General features: G+C 43.6%; 1 long non-coding RNA gene across 3 annotated transcripts; it reads right to left on the bottom strand.

Moving 5' to 3' along the window:
- Window positions 1–327: 327 nt before the first annotated feature.
- LOC111768483 (uncharacterized) lies at window positions 328–14,774 on the bottom strand. 3 transcript variants are annotated; one of them, XR_011427113.1, is made up of 4 exons: window positions 14,387–14,769; window positions 12,741–12,879; window positions 12,057–12,215; window positions 328–658 (listed from the first exon to the last, which is right to left on the bottom strand). It is a non-coding gene; the product is annotated as an uncharacterized lncRNA (long non-coding RNA). The 3 variants fall into 3 exon arrangements; XR_011427112.1 differs by lacking the exon at window positions 328–658 and adding an exon at window positions 6,517–7,215; XR_002800884.2 differs by lacking the exon at window positions 328–658 and adding an exon at window positions 11,169–11,425 and having other exon boundaries at window positions 14,387–14,774.
- Window positions 14,775–15,385: the final 611 nt, after the last annotated feature.

The following is a 15,385-nucleotide window of genomic DNA, read 5'->3' as shown; positions in this document are numbered from 1 at the left end:
ACTTTATCTTGCCTAGGAAGATAAAGCTTAGTAACCCAGGAAGGAAAACACAGTCTCGCTGTCAGCTGTCGGGGAACACTAGATAATTTTATTTTGCTTTATCACTGTCTTTGCCTTTCATAGACATCTTTGATGTATGTTCTTTCCCCATCTCTCAAGGCAATACAATTACTAATGGAACTTGAACACATCCTCATACACAACTATTGACATGGGAAGAAGCCTTTGCTATAATATAAAGTAGAAAAACAAAACCAGTATAGGCTGTTTGGATTTGATTAGTCTTAAAATATGCATCAAGAAACACAAAAAACATTAAAATGGATCGATGGTGAAATGACTTTTTTTTTCTTTTTGCCTTTTAAATGTATTTCCTATAATGAACATGTGCTCATTTTGTATTCAGAAATGCAAAATTATTTCTCTAAATTGAGAATTGTGCCCTTGTTGCCTGAGGTCTTCTCGCATCAAATTTGGATCAGACGTAGCGAGAAGCCGTGTGTCTCTCCTTCCCTTGGCCTATACGTGCCTGTCTTCTGTATTTGGCTTTTCCATTTTTTCTTATATAAATTCGTGTCTGTTAAGCCAGGTGAAGCCTCTGATACCTTGTCCCCACATACCTGCAGCAAACCTTAGCGATGTGTCCACATGGTCCTTCCTAAAATAGGGAAGAAGAACACAGTCTTTAAACACAACCTCACCCAGGTGCACATTTCTTTCTGTTACCTACAGAAACAATTCTGAGTGTTGCAAAATGAGTAAAATCTCCCTGAACAGCAGCCAACACTTACAAGCTCCATCAAAGCGTGCTCCTAATCAGAAGTCTACAAATGGTATTCTGAAAAAGAGTGTGTGAAGCCCAGGGTGGTGAGGGAGTTGACGGGGGTCACTGGAGAGATGATTTGCTCTCAGTGGTGGGATTATAGAGGTCTTTGCTCTTTCTTCCCCATGCGAACTCTTCTGCAGTCTACAGATTTTCTAGAATAAGCATGAAACCAACATATACACTCAGAAAAAAATTGAATCACGAGAGAACTGAAATAAAGAGAGAGTGTTGGTGGGCTAAATATTTCACAGGGCATTAAATCATCTTAAATTTATAAATATGTTCTAATATATTTAAAGCGAAAATATTTGAAATAATAAAAAGTACCACACTAAGCAGCATACATCCTTCTCTATGAAAAGCCTTAGAATTCTGCAGAGTCATTGCCCCAGCTTATCCTAAAAGTTAAGTTACAAAAAAAGCACAAATATGTGGTTAAAGGATAGTCATGACAGAGTTGTTTCCAAGAGGAAAAACATCACAAATAATCTAAATACCTAACGTTAGAGGACCTGTTAAATAAATAACAGTGTGTTCTTCCCATGGAATTCTGCCCAGACATTAGAAATGATATTGTAGAATATGGGGAAATTTATACGAATATTTTTCCATTTGGAAAGCAGGTTACAAAATAGCAATATGAGTTTACATTTGCAAAAGATTTGGGGTGCCTGTTATGCTTTCAAAAATACACATATATTCGAATGTTGAAAAAGCCCAGAGACTATAACAAAAAATATCACAGATTATGATCAATTGTTTTGGGATTTGAATTTCAAGTGATTTAATCTTTTCCCATTTGCTCATCTGATTTTTATAAAATGAACGTGTATTCCTTGTATAAAAATAAAGGTAAAAATATAAACTATAGAAATATTTGCCTTTTAAATGTTCTAGAAGACTGGGAGATCCTAAGTGGTAGAATGTAGAGGATTTGATTTTTTTCCTTTTTCTTATCTATCTATTCTCAAGTTCTACAAGAAGCGTGTATTGTTTTTTTAATTTTCTGTAATTTTATTTATTTATTGAATTATAGTTGACATACAATATTATATTAGTTTCAGGTGTATGGCTTACTGATTCGACATTTACATACATTACAAAATTCTCACCATGGCAAGTCTAGTTACCATCTGTCACCACACTGAGTTATTACAATATTATTGACTGTATTCCCTATGCTGTACATTACATCCCCATGACTTATTTGTTTTATAACTGGAAGTTTTTACCTCTTAATCCCCTTTACCTGTCTTGCTCATCCCCCCACCCAAGCATGTATTGTTTTGAATTGAGAAATGAATTTAAATTTGAAAATATAATGGATTTTAAATATGCCTAAATAATTGTCTCTTAAGACAAATACTAGTATTCTTTTGTAAGGAGAAATTTCAGGTCTTATTTCTTGGCAATTTTCTAAATTTATTTCCCCCCCATGACTTTTGTCTTAATAGAAAACCTTTTTTTTAATAGAAAATAGTCTTTTCTTCTTCTGTCACTCCCTTCAACCATGCATTTGAGGGTTTTATAACACTGGGCTCCTCATTTTCCCAGTACCTCTATAAAAACACAAAGATGCAAAGTTGACGTTTTAATAATCCCCTACACTTATGTCTCAGTCTACTATTTGCAACATACACTCATAAGTAACATATTGGAACCCCAGGACTCACAAGGTCAGAGGAGGAAACAAATGCTCCCTGAGGTGATGGGATTTAAGAGAGGTGGTTCCAAAAGGAGTGAAGCCCAGCTTTCTTGTCCCAAGTTTCCATGATCCCTACTGCCTTTGGGTGTCACACACCCCCACCCCCCAGTACAAACACACACAGCAGTGTTCAGGGCTCCCCATGTACTCTGGGGTGGGAGCTGGGTGCATCCAAGGCAGAACCTTTTAATTTACCCAAATATGTATGTGAAGACCCAGCTTGTGTGTGATTGAAGTTGAGTGGACATCCCCCCACCTTGACTACCCTTGTTTCTGAGTGTTCCCCAGCCTCTCTTCCTCCCTGCTCTGCTCTCAAGGTTACCCTTTCCCTTTGGCTCTCTCAAGCCGTTGTTGTAGCATTTTCCTTCAGTGCCTTCTGTCAAATGAATAGAAACCATGAAAAGATGAGAGAAGAGAGCTTCCTGGCGTCCATTTCCCCTGCTGGCCAGTCTATGCTTGAGACACTTCGCGCAAACAAGGCTATTGGTTTGACACAGGGAGCTGATATTTCTCCTCAATCCCACCTCAAAAATAAATTCTCTCTCTCTCTCCTATCTCACAATCTCACACACACACACACATACTACCATTTAGTGGCCTCTTTGTCTCACCAAGACGCACAATTATTCAGTGGTTCTCAACCTTTCCACGCTTATCCTTTCTGATGGTAGAATTTTAGGGCACTTGAAAGGATTAAAACACTCGAAACTAAACAGGTCAGCACTCAGGACAAAGCAGTTGCTGCTCTAAGACAAGAACGGTGCTTGTCGTTTTCACTGGCTCTTCAGCACTAAGCACTTTGGATAGAACAGTGTCTCTCAAACTTGGCTGAACATTAGGAATGACCTGGGAAACGTCTAAGAACCCCAGTGCCCAGGCCACACCCTAGGCCAATTAAATCAGAATCTCTGGGGGTGCGGCCCAGGTATCAGCATTTTAGGAACTCCTGGCATAATTCCAACACGCAGTCAGGAAGCAGAACCTTTGACTGGGGGACATATTGGGCAAAGGCTTCTCATGGCCAGCTTCTTTGGCTGTGATTTGCATCGGCTATGTTTGTCTTCTTACAGGAGCTGTGCCCAGCTCTGCACCCATTGGAATAAACTGCTCAGCACCCAGGTAACAGTTTATAACATAGACCTAAAGAGGGTGGGTCCAGGTTTCTCGAGGGCCTTGTGTTTGCTATGCCTGGGTACAGGCAGCCAAGCGCGAAGCAGCTAGGACAGAGCCAAACTCTGCCCTAAAGGAGTAAAAGATTGGGAGGGGGAGAGGGGAAGGGCTGGAGGAGAATCTCCTTATTGGCTGTGTGCACAGGCATCCGGGGGAGAGTATATCTGATGGGGATTGTTCAAGGGAAATTTTGTGCAGTGGCTGATGAGGCCCCCACCCTAAGACGTAAGGAACCTTCCATAAAACCACAATATTCACAGACACTTGGCACGCCTAGATCCCAGATCGGGGCTGAGCTTTGAGTCAAGGCTGGCAAAGGGCCAACCCTGAGCTGGCTTCTGGTGACAAGGAGGCAGCCTACACCTGGGCTTCAAGAACATACACTCAATCACAGCAAAACTAATTACACTCATTGGTCGGAATGTGTTGGAGCATCTGTGCTGGGCTCATGACACCCTGATAGAGACCCACTGGATGGAGGCCTGGTTAGCGCCATCAGTCAAGGCTCGCTTCTGTGCTCCAATGAGAAGCGTTCCACAGCCTCTGTGCGCACAGAGGACAATCAAATCCACATTGTTAATGAAAGAAAAAGCTCCTCCAATCCCAAGAACCGCGTGGATTTCACGTCTCCCATTTACCCTTGGCTTCTCAACAGACAGACACATCACAGAGCTAAGTTATCATTTCAGGTGAGGCAGAGATTCAGTGTTTTTGTACCAGCTTGATCAAATGGATCTGAGTTTTCAAAGTTTCAACCAATTGGCTTCTCTACCATGAGGCTTTTTTTTTTTCTAAACTACCAGCTCCCAGAACCAAACCTGATCTAATATGTTGATAAGACCTCTGATTTTTTCCAGCTGGGAAAGTTGCCTCTTTTGTCTAGCCCGGCAGTTCTCAGCCCTGGCTGCACACGAGAATAACTTGGGGAGTTATTTTCTTTAATATGTCATGTCTGGCCCCATCCCAATCAATTAAATCAGTATTCCTGGGGTGAGACTTGACAAGGGATAGTTTTTAAAGCCCTCCAGGTGAGTTTAAAGTCCAGTCGGAGTTGAAAAGCTCTAATCCATCTCTTTTTCCACAATTTCCTTACGCATCTGCCTAGATTCTCCTTCTGTCTGCCAACGCTACATAAACCTTAACCTACACTTCCCCCATCCTCCCCACTCAAAATACGGTAGTTCCTCCTTATCCGAGGTTTCACTTTCCGAAGTTTCAGTTACCCCCGCAGTCAACTGCAGTCAGCGGATAAGGGGATACTATTACAGGGTCTGGTACTATCCACTGTTTCAGGCATCCACTGGGGGTTTTGGAACGTATCCCCCATGGATAAGGGGAGACTGCTGTAAACAGTACATCTCTTCTATGTAGGTAACAGAAGAGGGAACACAGATCAGGACAAGACCTCTAATTCCTTGCTCTTCAAAGGTGACGTCAGGGACCAGCTGCCTTGAAATTATCTGGAAACTCATTTAAGTTACATAATCCTACTAACTCAGAATCTGCATGTAAACAAAATCCCAGGTGATATGAATGCACATTGCAGTTTGAGAAGCACTGTTCTAATTAACACACAAGCCCACGTCCTCATTACAGGACCACCCTGAAGCCCCTCCTTGATGTTCCAGGTTTGGAATTATGTGCTCCAAACCCTCAGTCCCCAAGGTACTGACTGTATGGAGCTCTGTCCTAAATCCTTCTGTAGACACCGGTTCATTTGATCCTTGCTGCAGCTCAGTGGGATAGGTTTATTATGATCCCTAAATGAAAGAAAACAAGGCCCAGAGAAGGGAAGTAACTTGTCCAAGCTAGGCAGCGATAGACTCGGGATTTTGGTAGAGGCCTGTTTGATTCCAAAGTTGGTTCTCCTTACAAAAAAATAGATGTCTGGGGGCACTTCTCCCAGAAACAGGTGGACACACAGAGGAGGTAAGATGGCTCCATCCTAGCCCTTCTCGCTTTGGATGAGAACGTGCAAGACCCTCCCTGGTAACACCAAAGGAAGAGAGACCAGTTGTCCTGCTCCAGCAGTGAGTCACTATCTCACCTTAGAAAGGACCAGAAGGAACATTCGAGTGGTGTTCACAGAGCTGCTGAGAACTCCCCAGAGAGCAGCGTCTGTTTAGCCCCTTCTTGGCAGAATCCTCCTAGACATGGAGTTCATTTCCTCTTCAGCAGAGAATTTGATCTCTTGAGTATTAAAACGTATACTTTTTTTCATGTTCTCTTCTTCCAAGCCAAAAATCATCAAACCAGATGGCCCTTTCTCTGTCATGCATGGGACACGTTCAGTTGGAAATGGTTGTAAAAAACAGTTGGAACTAAGTTTTGAACAGAACAGAACCTTCCTACCTAGTTTACAGCTGGGGTCAGTATGGCCAAGCTGCTAAGTGAAGCTACTTACTCTCTGGCCCACGGAGCCACCTCTTTCGTCTCTTAAACAGGATAATCAGTGCCACGGACTAGGTTGAAAACTAGACCTTAGTAAGGGCCCCTGGCATTCCTTGAGCTTGTAAAATGGATGAATAGTGGATTAGTTGCCCTCTCTTCCCAAAAGTGGTTGTCAGGACGTGTGTTTGCGTTAGTCAGGGCAGCCTAGCTAGGTAAACAGTATTCCCACAGGCCTAGCCAAAGAGCTGGTTATTTCTTGCTCACTTCACAGTCTCATGCGAGTGGTGCAGGGGAGGGAGGGGGAGGGGTGGAAAAGGGGGGAGGGGGTGCTCTGCCCCATCCAGACCTCAAGCCTATGATTCTTTTAATTTCTGAGTCTACCATCTTCCAGAACTGTGCTGTCCAATATGACGGTCACTAGTTGTACATGATATTTAAATTTATTAAAAGTAAAAATTCACTCCTCAGTTGCACTAGCCACATTTCCAGAGCACAATAGCCACATATGACTAGAAGCTACTATATTGAACAGTGCAGAATAGAAGTTTTCCATCATTCCAGAAAGTTCTATTGGATGGCTTTCTCTAAACTTCAGGGTCGTCCACTGGGTTGTTTGCATCCTTCAGGCAAGGAAGAGGAGAGAGTATGGAGGGTCAGTGAGGAGTGTTCAATTCAGGTGTGGGAATGCTGGACATATTTCTCCTCAATTCCATCAGCAAAAGCTCAAGACCTGGCCCACCTTACTGCAAGGGGATTGGGAGGTGCCAACTAGCTTTGTGCCTGGGAAGAGGCACAGACGTATAAACACAGGTGAGCCCTTGGGCAGCCTTGTCCCAATGGCCTTATCAGATGCAACACTCCATTCTTTGGAATTCTAGTAGAACTAGCCAAGCTTCTAAGGAACATAGCATTATTCTTGATTGTTGTAGATGTTAATTCTTGGTGGAAAAAAATGGGAATTAAGGTGTTGCTGAGAGTTGACTCTTAGATGCAAGAAACCTTTGACTATAGTCGACCACCTCACTTGATAGGGAAAGCCTCATGACATCCATCTCTTCAGTGGCAGACTCAGAGGAAAAGACAGTTCGTTTTTATCCTCTAAATCAGGGTTGGCAAACTTTCTCTGTAAAGAACCAGAGAATTAATATTTTAGGCTTTGTGGGTCATGCAGTCATTATCACAATGACACGACTTTGCAACGTAGTGCAAAAGCAGTCATACATGAATGGGATGGCTGTGTTTCAGTAAAACTTTATTTACAAACACAGGTAGTAAGTCGAATTTGGCCTGTGGGCTTAGTTTGCTGACTTTGGCTTTAAGTCTTTCACCAGGTCCTCTTCACTCTCTAGCAAAATCACCCTTCTCTTTTGGTCAGCCCCTCCAAAAAATGATGGCGAAAAAAAATGGAGGGGCCAGCCCAGTGGCTCAGTGGTTAAGTGCGCACGTTCTGCTTCCCCGGTTCAGATCCCAGTTGCGGACATGGCACTGATTGGCAAGCCATGCTGTGGCAGGCGTTCCACATGTAAAGTAGAGGAAGACGGGCAGAGATGTTAGCTCAGGGCCAGTCTTCCTCAGCAAAAAGAGGAGGATTGGCGGCAGATGTTAGCTCAGGGCTAATCTTCCTCAAAAAAAAAAAAATGGAAATATTGGTGCATGCAGAGAACCAATATTCTGTTGTGCTAAGCACTTTGCTTGAGTTAATCAAATTTCGCTTAATTCTCACAACCCTTTCAGTTAGATTTTGTGAGTGCCCACATTTTACAGATGAGGAAGCTGAGGCACAGAGAAGTTAAGTGACTTGCCCAGTGTCACACAGTAGGCAAAAGGCGGAGCTGGGATCAAAAGCCAGGCTTGGCTGACGCCAAGGCTGAGATTCTAAGAGCATGGTGTGTGCTTCACTATGAGTCATCGGGGTGCAGAGCAGTATTATTTAATATCCTCCAACATGGTAATCAGGGAAGAATTAATCCTTAGGCACCACCAGAGAGAGATTATTAGAGCAGGAGATGGAAATAAAATTATAGACAGCAATTGATAGTTGATGGGATTTATTTGGGAACAGCTGTGACAGCTGCGGGGAACTCTGGGAAAGAGCTGGGGTTGGGGTGGTGAATGAGGAGCTCTGGTGTAACTGAGGAGTTAACAGAATCAAGAAGGAAAGGGAAAAGGATTTTGAGAAATGCTGCCATGGATTGTGAATTGGACCCCTTACCACATTTTTTGGGAGTCGCAGTAAAGCCCTAAGTTACCATTGTAATTAGTTTTGCCTTTGAAGATGTGACTCTGTGCAGAGATTGGGCCACTTGGGACCTTGGGTTACACCAGCGACGTGACTCCATTTTTAACCTCTGAACTGGTTGGAGGAATCCAAGTGACACGCAAAAGAGGATTATAATAGGCATAACTGTCCAAGAGTGGAACGGGCCAGCGCATGAGGTAGAAAATTCTCCTTCTCTAGAAGAGTTCATGGAACCATTTATTGTGATGTTGAAGGGAGAAATTCATGAGCCACGTAGAGAAAGGTTTCTCCAACTGGCTGGACTTCAAAAGAATCAGAGCTTTGACAATCCGTAGTCCCAGGCCCGTTCTATTTCTGTAATGCTGCAGGAACCTTTACAAAATCTCTCTAGGGGACTCAGAGGTCTGGGAACCACTAATGTCAAGAGTTGGGCAAGGTGACCATGACTGCCTCTTCCAAGTTTGACATGACAGCAGTGTCCACCACACACCTCTCCTTCATAAGAGGATACATCAGAGAGATATTTAGCCAATCAAAGCACATTCTATTAAAAAAGGAAGTGTATCCAAAGGATTTCTCAAATAAATAAAGAGAAATAGAAGGAACAAAGTCACTACGAAGTTACATCCTGCTTCTTTTTGGGTCTGCTTGGATGAAATTTTAGACACGTTAAACTAGTCCACTTATTTATTTTAGTGCCCTTTATCCAGGTCTGTGGGACACCACCTTTTCTCTGAATTCACTCCTAAAACCCCTTTCATGGGAAAAGAGACTCAGATGAACAAAGAAAGAGAGAAGAGGTTCTCAGTCCTGTCACAAAAAATTCTTCTGGAATCCAGGTAATCATGGCTCAGTGTTGTCTCTGGAAAACGGCAAGTAAATCAAATTTTTATAAATGCAGTCTTGAGTAAAAAGCTGTAAGGGAGTTCCTTATGAAAAAGGCTAAGTTAGAAAAATTTTTCTGTAAATTGAGTGTGTATATCAAGGTTTGTATTTTTTTTTTTTTTTTTTTTTTTTTTTTTTTTTTTTTTTTTTTTATTTTTTTTTTTTTAAAGATTTTATTTTTTCCTTTTTCTCCCCAAAGCCCCCCAGTACATAGTTGTATATTTCTCGTTGTGGGTTCTTCCAGTTGTGGTATGTGGGATGCTGCCTCAGCGTGGTCTGACGAGCAGTGCCATGTCCGCGCCCAGGATTCGAACCAACGAAACACTGGGCCGCCTGCATCGGAGCGCGCGAACTTAACCACTCGGCCACGGGGCCAGCCCCCAAGGTTTGTATTTTTAATGCTTTTCCCCTAATTGCAAAAATAATATATATTTATTGCCTAAAGCATGAAACATTTAGAAAAACAGAAGAAATTTAAAATATGCACAATTTTATCACTGAGAGAGGGCTATTTTAAATATCCTGGAGCGTACCTTTCCACATGAACACATACACACATATGTGAACATATATGTACATGTAATAAACTGTTTTCAAAAAATTGGAATCAAACTGTACATACTTCTTTGTAACCTCCTTTTTCCACTTCATCTATCATGAGAATCTTCTCACGTTGCAAATATTTTCCCACAGCGTAATTTCCAAAGGTTGCAGAGAATCCTATTAACCCTATTGTTGGACATTGGGGCTGTTTCCAGTTTTTGATATGTAATGCTACTTGTCCATATCAATATCATTTTAAATCAAGACACACAGATATAACCAGTGATGCCGAGGAAGGCAGTGACATTGCTAAACATCTCACGTTTTATTTATTCTAAGACATTGACGCTATGCTTTGGGAACAGGTTAACTGGCTCAAGTATGCGAACACACCACATTCCTCCTGGGCCTGGCTGAGGGACGGCGGGGTCAGCCATCTTGGGTGACAAGAGAAGCATTTCCCTCAGGTGAGCTGATGTCCTGCCTTACACTCTGGCTTCCAACTCAGGAAACTTCTATCAGTCCCTCCAATAATCCTACTTCTAAAGGGGTGGGAGAGGAAAACAAAATGGATGGCTTCTGTTATGGATTCTGTTATGAATTGTGTCCCCCCAAAATCCGTATGTTGAGGCTCTAACCCCCAGTACCTGGGAATGTGAAGGTATTTGGAAATAAGGTCTTTAAAGAGGTGATTAAGGTAAAATGAGATCGTATGGGGGGCCTTAATGCAGTATGACTGGTGCCCTTATAAGAAGAGATCAGGATACAGACACACACAGAGGGAAGATGGTGTGAACACACAGGGAGAAGACGGCCATCTTTAAGCCAAGAAGGGAGACCTCAGAAGAAATCAATCCTGCTGACCCCTTGATTTTGGACATCTAGCTTCCAGAACCAGGAGAGAATAAATTTCTGTTGTTTAAGCCCCCCAGTCTGTGGTCCTTTGTTATGGCAGCTCTAGCAAACTAAGACAGCCTCCTAACACCTCTTCAAAGAAATTCTGTTAAAACTAGTAAAAAAGCAAGAACCCCAAAGAACAAAAACCCTTCCCCTCTTTCATTCCAGGGGAGTCAAACTCTTAAGAGCAGGCAGCCTTAGTGTCAGAGAGATGGGACTGAAATCGAGGCTCCAGGACTCAGGAGCTGAGCGATCTTCAGCGTGACCTTGACGTGTCTGAGCCTCAGCATCCTCATCTGTAAAGCAGGGATCATGATTCTTGTGGTGAATGATGCCCACCTTTTGGAGGATTCTGAACATGGCAGATGTGAAAGGCACCCAGCACAGTATGTAGGGGGCACTGGATGAACCCTGTTAGCCGGTGGCCTATACAAGCTCGTCTCCATCCCATCAGACAAAGTGAGTTGTGAGCAACCATGTAATTTCTAAAAAGAGAACCTCATGTTCAGAAGTTTTGCTTTAAGGCAGACTCACATTGTTTAATTCACTCAATGTTTTTTTTACAACTCCAAATTAGTTGTCAATATTTTTTAAATAGGAGATTCTACATGAATTCCGGATTTCTGCTTTTTGAAGAATCAAAAGATCTGGCAGCTCTGGGCCCCATTCTTCTATGGACGTATTCAGCTGGAGCCACCTAGCAGCTGCCCAGTTGTCTGGCTCACCATGCTCCCTGGGCACAGAACTCCTCTGTGTCACCTTCCAGGCCCTGTAACATTGAATTTATAATCCAACCTTTAATGTATAAACTAATTTTTATAAATAAAAAATACACACATATATATACACACACACAGAGAATATACGTGTGTGTGTGTGTGTGTGCGCATGCGTGTGGTGTGTGTGTATCCTTTAAGTCACATGCCTCTTGGCGTCATTATTTCAACACTTTCTCCTTTTTAAAAATCTACTTTGACTGGAGACACATACCTTTCAATCAACAAAACCAAAATCTAAAAACACTCTTGCTCCATACATCCTAGAAATGTGGGTGAAACTTTACAGATCCCCTAATCTGACCTCTCATTTTACACACGGGGTTACATAGCTAGTTGATAGCCAAAAGTTGAGCTTTGGAAGAGGCCTCAGAAATTATCTAGTCTATAAACCCTCTCTGTTGCTAGAAACCTCAGAGATTTAGGAACGGTTTTTGTTATCTGATTAAATTTTTACAAAGAAAGAAAGAAAGAAACTTAAACATTTAATTAGTCCTGTTAATTTCCTTTCTGTCCCTCCCAGCAATCCCCAAGTGTGTGGGGGATTTCCCACACGTCAGGGAAAGGCTCCCAGGTATTCTAAAACAGGTTTACCTCCACCCAGCCCTGTGAACCTCTGCTTGCCTTGTATTAGTTGCTAGGTAACTGAAGATTTATGCACATCTGTTGTTAATTTCAAAGACAGTTTTCAGCTTTGCCGTAAACAGCACTAGAAGCAGACGCCATACTCTCTTAAGAGAGACTCCTCTTGCCTTCCCTGAGATGAGGCGTTCCGGGGCACATCTACAACGTCAAAAATATTCTGGTAAAATAAGATAATGCTGGTAAATTCCCAGCTGTCTGCAAAAACAGTTGAGCAAATTTCAGACGTTTCGGCCCATCTCCAGTGCCCTCTCATGCCAAATCCATTAGAAGTTTTATTCAAAGAGCATCATCTGCCCTCTTAGCTTCCCTGCTTGAAATCTAATCTTGTGCTTCTCTCCCCCATCCTTCCCAGCAGCACCAAAATTCAGTCATGGAATGGAAAACTTCATATCCCAGAAGCATCTGCAAAATTATTCTTCAAGCCAGTCATTTCATTACCTTTTCAAAGGCTCTTGTTAAGTACAAGTACCATTTATACTGGTTTGGACCACATGTATGGATTTTATTGCCACTGCAAGGGTAAGTGATGAGGGGACCCAATTTGTATGATGGCTCCTCAAACGAAACTTTTATAGAGTGATCATAATTATGACCCTTTGCATTTGGGAAGCAGTTCATGCTTTACTATGAGCTTCCCTGGGCATCTCAACATGGGATTCTCACCACAACTCTGTAAGAAGCCTGGTTCATGGCATCATCACTTCTGGCTTAGAGGACTTCTTGACTTCAGCAGTCTGCCAACTGGTGGTCTGGCCTTGTTTCTTCCTAATTCACCCTCCACACAGGCTCCAGAGAGGTGGCTCTAAAACAGAAACCTGAACATGTCACTCTCCTGTGTAAATCATCCATTGACGTTTCATAATTGACAGGATCTAAGTTCACATTCTTTAGCACGGAAGACAAGGGCCTGCCTCATCCACCCGCTGCCTACCTCTTCCCCTTGTCTCCCATCACTGTCCCCTCATGGCTTGCATCCCACCAGCACTGCCTTTGGTGCAGTTCCCTGCACACCATGCTGTTTCTTGCCCCCAGGTCTTTGATTACACTGTTGACTCTGCTTCCAAAGCATATACTCCCACCATCCAATTATTGCCCCATCTCGTCCAGGAAGCACTCTGACTGCTCCTCCCCACCTCATCCCTGCTGAGTTAGATGCCTTGCCTCTACCCTTCCAGAGTACTCAATGCAAAGCTCTATCAGTGCATCTAAGGAATTGCTTTATAACGTTCTGTTTATCTGTCTGTCTCAACTACATGTTTGAGCTTTTTCTAAGGCAGTGTCTGTATCCCATCTTCTTCCATTTAGTATCCCCAGAGCCTAGCACAGTGCCTGGCCCATCATGACTATCAGTTTGTTGGAGGGAAGGTGTGAAGGGGAAAGGGAGAGAGATCATAAGACCGAGGCCAGTAGCACCATCTGCCTGATTCACAGATGAGGCAACTCAGGCTCTGAGAGGTTCAGTGACCCTGGGCAACACATTGAGCAAGTAGAAAGATCCAGAATTTGAACAGGGAGAAGGATCCTTAGAAATAATTGAACCCATTGTTTAATATAGTGGAAAGAGCTGCTTCTTGCATGCTTTCAAGGATGGGGCGCTCACTGCCTCTCTAGGCAGCCATTCCCACTGTCCGCCAGCCAGCACGCGAGACCATTCTTTCTTGGGTGGTGCTGAAACCAGTTTCCCCATGATGCACATTGGCCTGGCTCTACTTTCGTCTTCCGCTGTTAGACATTTCCTCATGCCGGAGCGGGAACCTCAGACTTCCCGTCTGTGGATAGAGCACCCTCAAGTTGCTCCCGCCTCTCTCAATCAACATTGAAAATACAAAAATAACCAGATTCCTAGCCCGGACATAAGTGCTTTCCACGTACTATCTAATCCAAACCTCCCTAAAATACGAGTTTTAAAACATACCAAAGATCACACCGCTAGAAAGTCACAGATCAGGTCTGGACCCCAAGGGGCCTAACTCCAAATTCATAGATTTAACCATCTCACACTACCCTTGCCTGTCTGAGCCCTTCGGCTATTCGACAGTGAAAAGCTAAGCAGATTAAAGGTACATAATTCGCTCGCTCTCTGTTCTTTTTCCCTTCACTCTAATACCAGCTTTACGGAGACCTGGCAGATCTCTCTCCTCCGAGGATTACTTCTAAAAATGAATTTCTTTCTCCTCCCTCCTTCCGCGGAGCACCATCTGAGGAAGATAGATGCCTGGGTTGCTGCCTCTGCAAAGACCACGTGATTCACGGGATGCTGCACCAGGACGAGCCAACTCATTAGTTTCAAAGCCTCAAATTAATCTTACATTACTGTTCCCGAAGGTGAAAGGTCATTTTTTATCTCCTTAGCTTTATCCACCACCCGGGAAGAAATTGGGTCTTCATGCAGGCGCAGACCCCTCTGCTATCGTCCCAGCCCTTGACGCTTCTCTCCTTTGTTGTGAAATTGTACACAGGGCGCTGGGATTGTTTTTAAAACCCAGAGGTGGTTGTTTTTAAAGTAGGAGAGTTTTGTAAATCATGGGGCAGAGAAATGACTAAGAGGCTGGTACTAGGGGTGTTGAAAAAACCTAGAGACTGAAACAAACTTCGATGCCAGGATGAAACTGGTGGGCACTGAAAGATAAAAGTCCCTTTTCGGTCCTCCAGCTTTGCGATCTCCCTCTGGCGCCTCCTAGTGGCAGAACCTGACATGGCGCCAGTTAGCTGGGAGAAGTGGCAGTTCCAGCCCCTGCGTCACAAAACGGTAGTGACTTTGAGACTGAGCCACAACAGCTTGACAACTGTCATCGCCAATCGTACCTATAGCAAAGACATGTGCTAAATTCAATCAGGCTGGTGTGTGGAGGCGCTGGTGGGGTGCTGGTGCTCCATGTTTATGGAACTTTCCATGCCGGCTCCCGATAACCTCCCCAATAATGGGAGGAGCCACCCCCACAGAGTGAGGCATGGTTCCCAGGTAGGGCTGCCCCAGTTAGACTGAAATTCCTCCCGGTAGCCCTGGCTGGATCAAAGCTGCATTGAGGAGGGGAAGAAAGCTGCATTGAGCCTTGTCTGCTTGTGTTCACGGGAGCTATTGTCTCCACTGTAAGGGTGTAATCAGAGCGAACACACTGACCAGTGTTTGTTTCCCCCACCCGGGCCTTCTCCCAGCATTTTCTCCCAACTCCATGAGGAGGTTTGGCATCTAAAGGAGGGTGGGGGTGGACTGTGGCAAGAGTGATGGGTCACCCTGGGGAGTAGGGAAAAATACCCTTCTCTTTACATCTCTAAATGCTTCCTCTACCTGATGGAAGGCTTGGAGA

The sequence above is a fragment of the Equus caballus genome, chromosome 16 (assembly GCF_041296265.1).
Source record: "Equus caballus isolate H_3958 breed thoroughbred chromosome 16, TB-T2T, whole genome shotgun sequence".
Taxonomy (NCBI): domain Eukaryota; kingdom Metazoa; phylum Chordata; class Mammalia; order Perissodactyla; family Equidae; genus Equus; species Equus caballus.
Note: the sequence above shows the minus strand (reverse complement) of the source record. Positions and strands in the feature narration are given on the sequence as shown.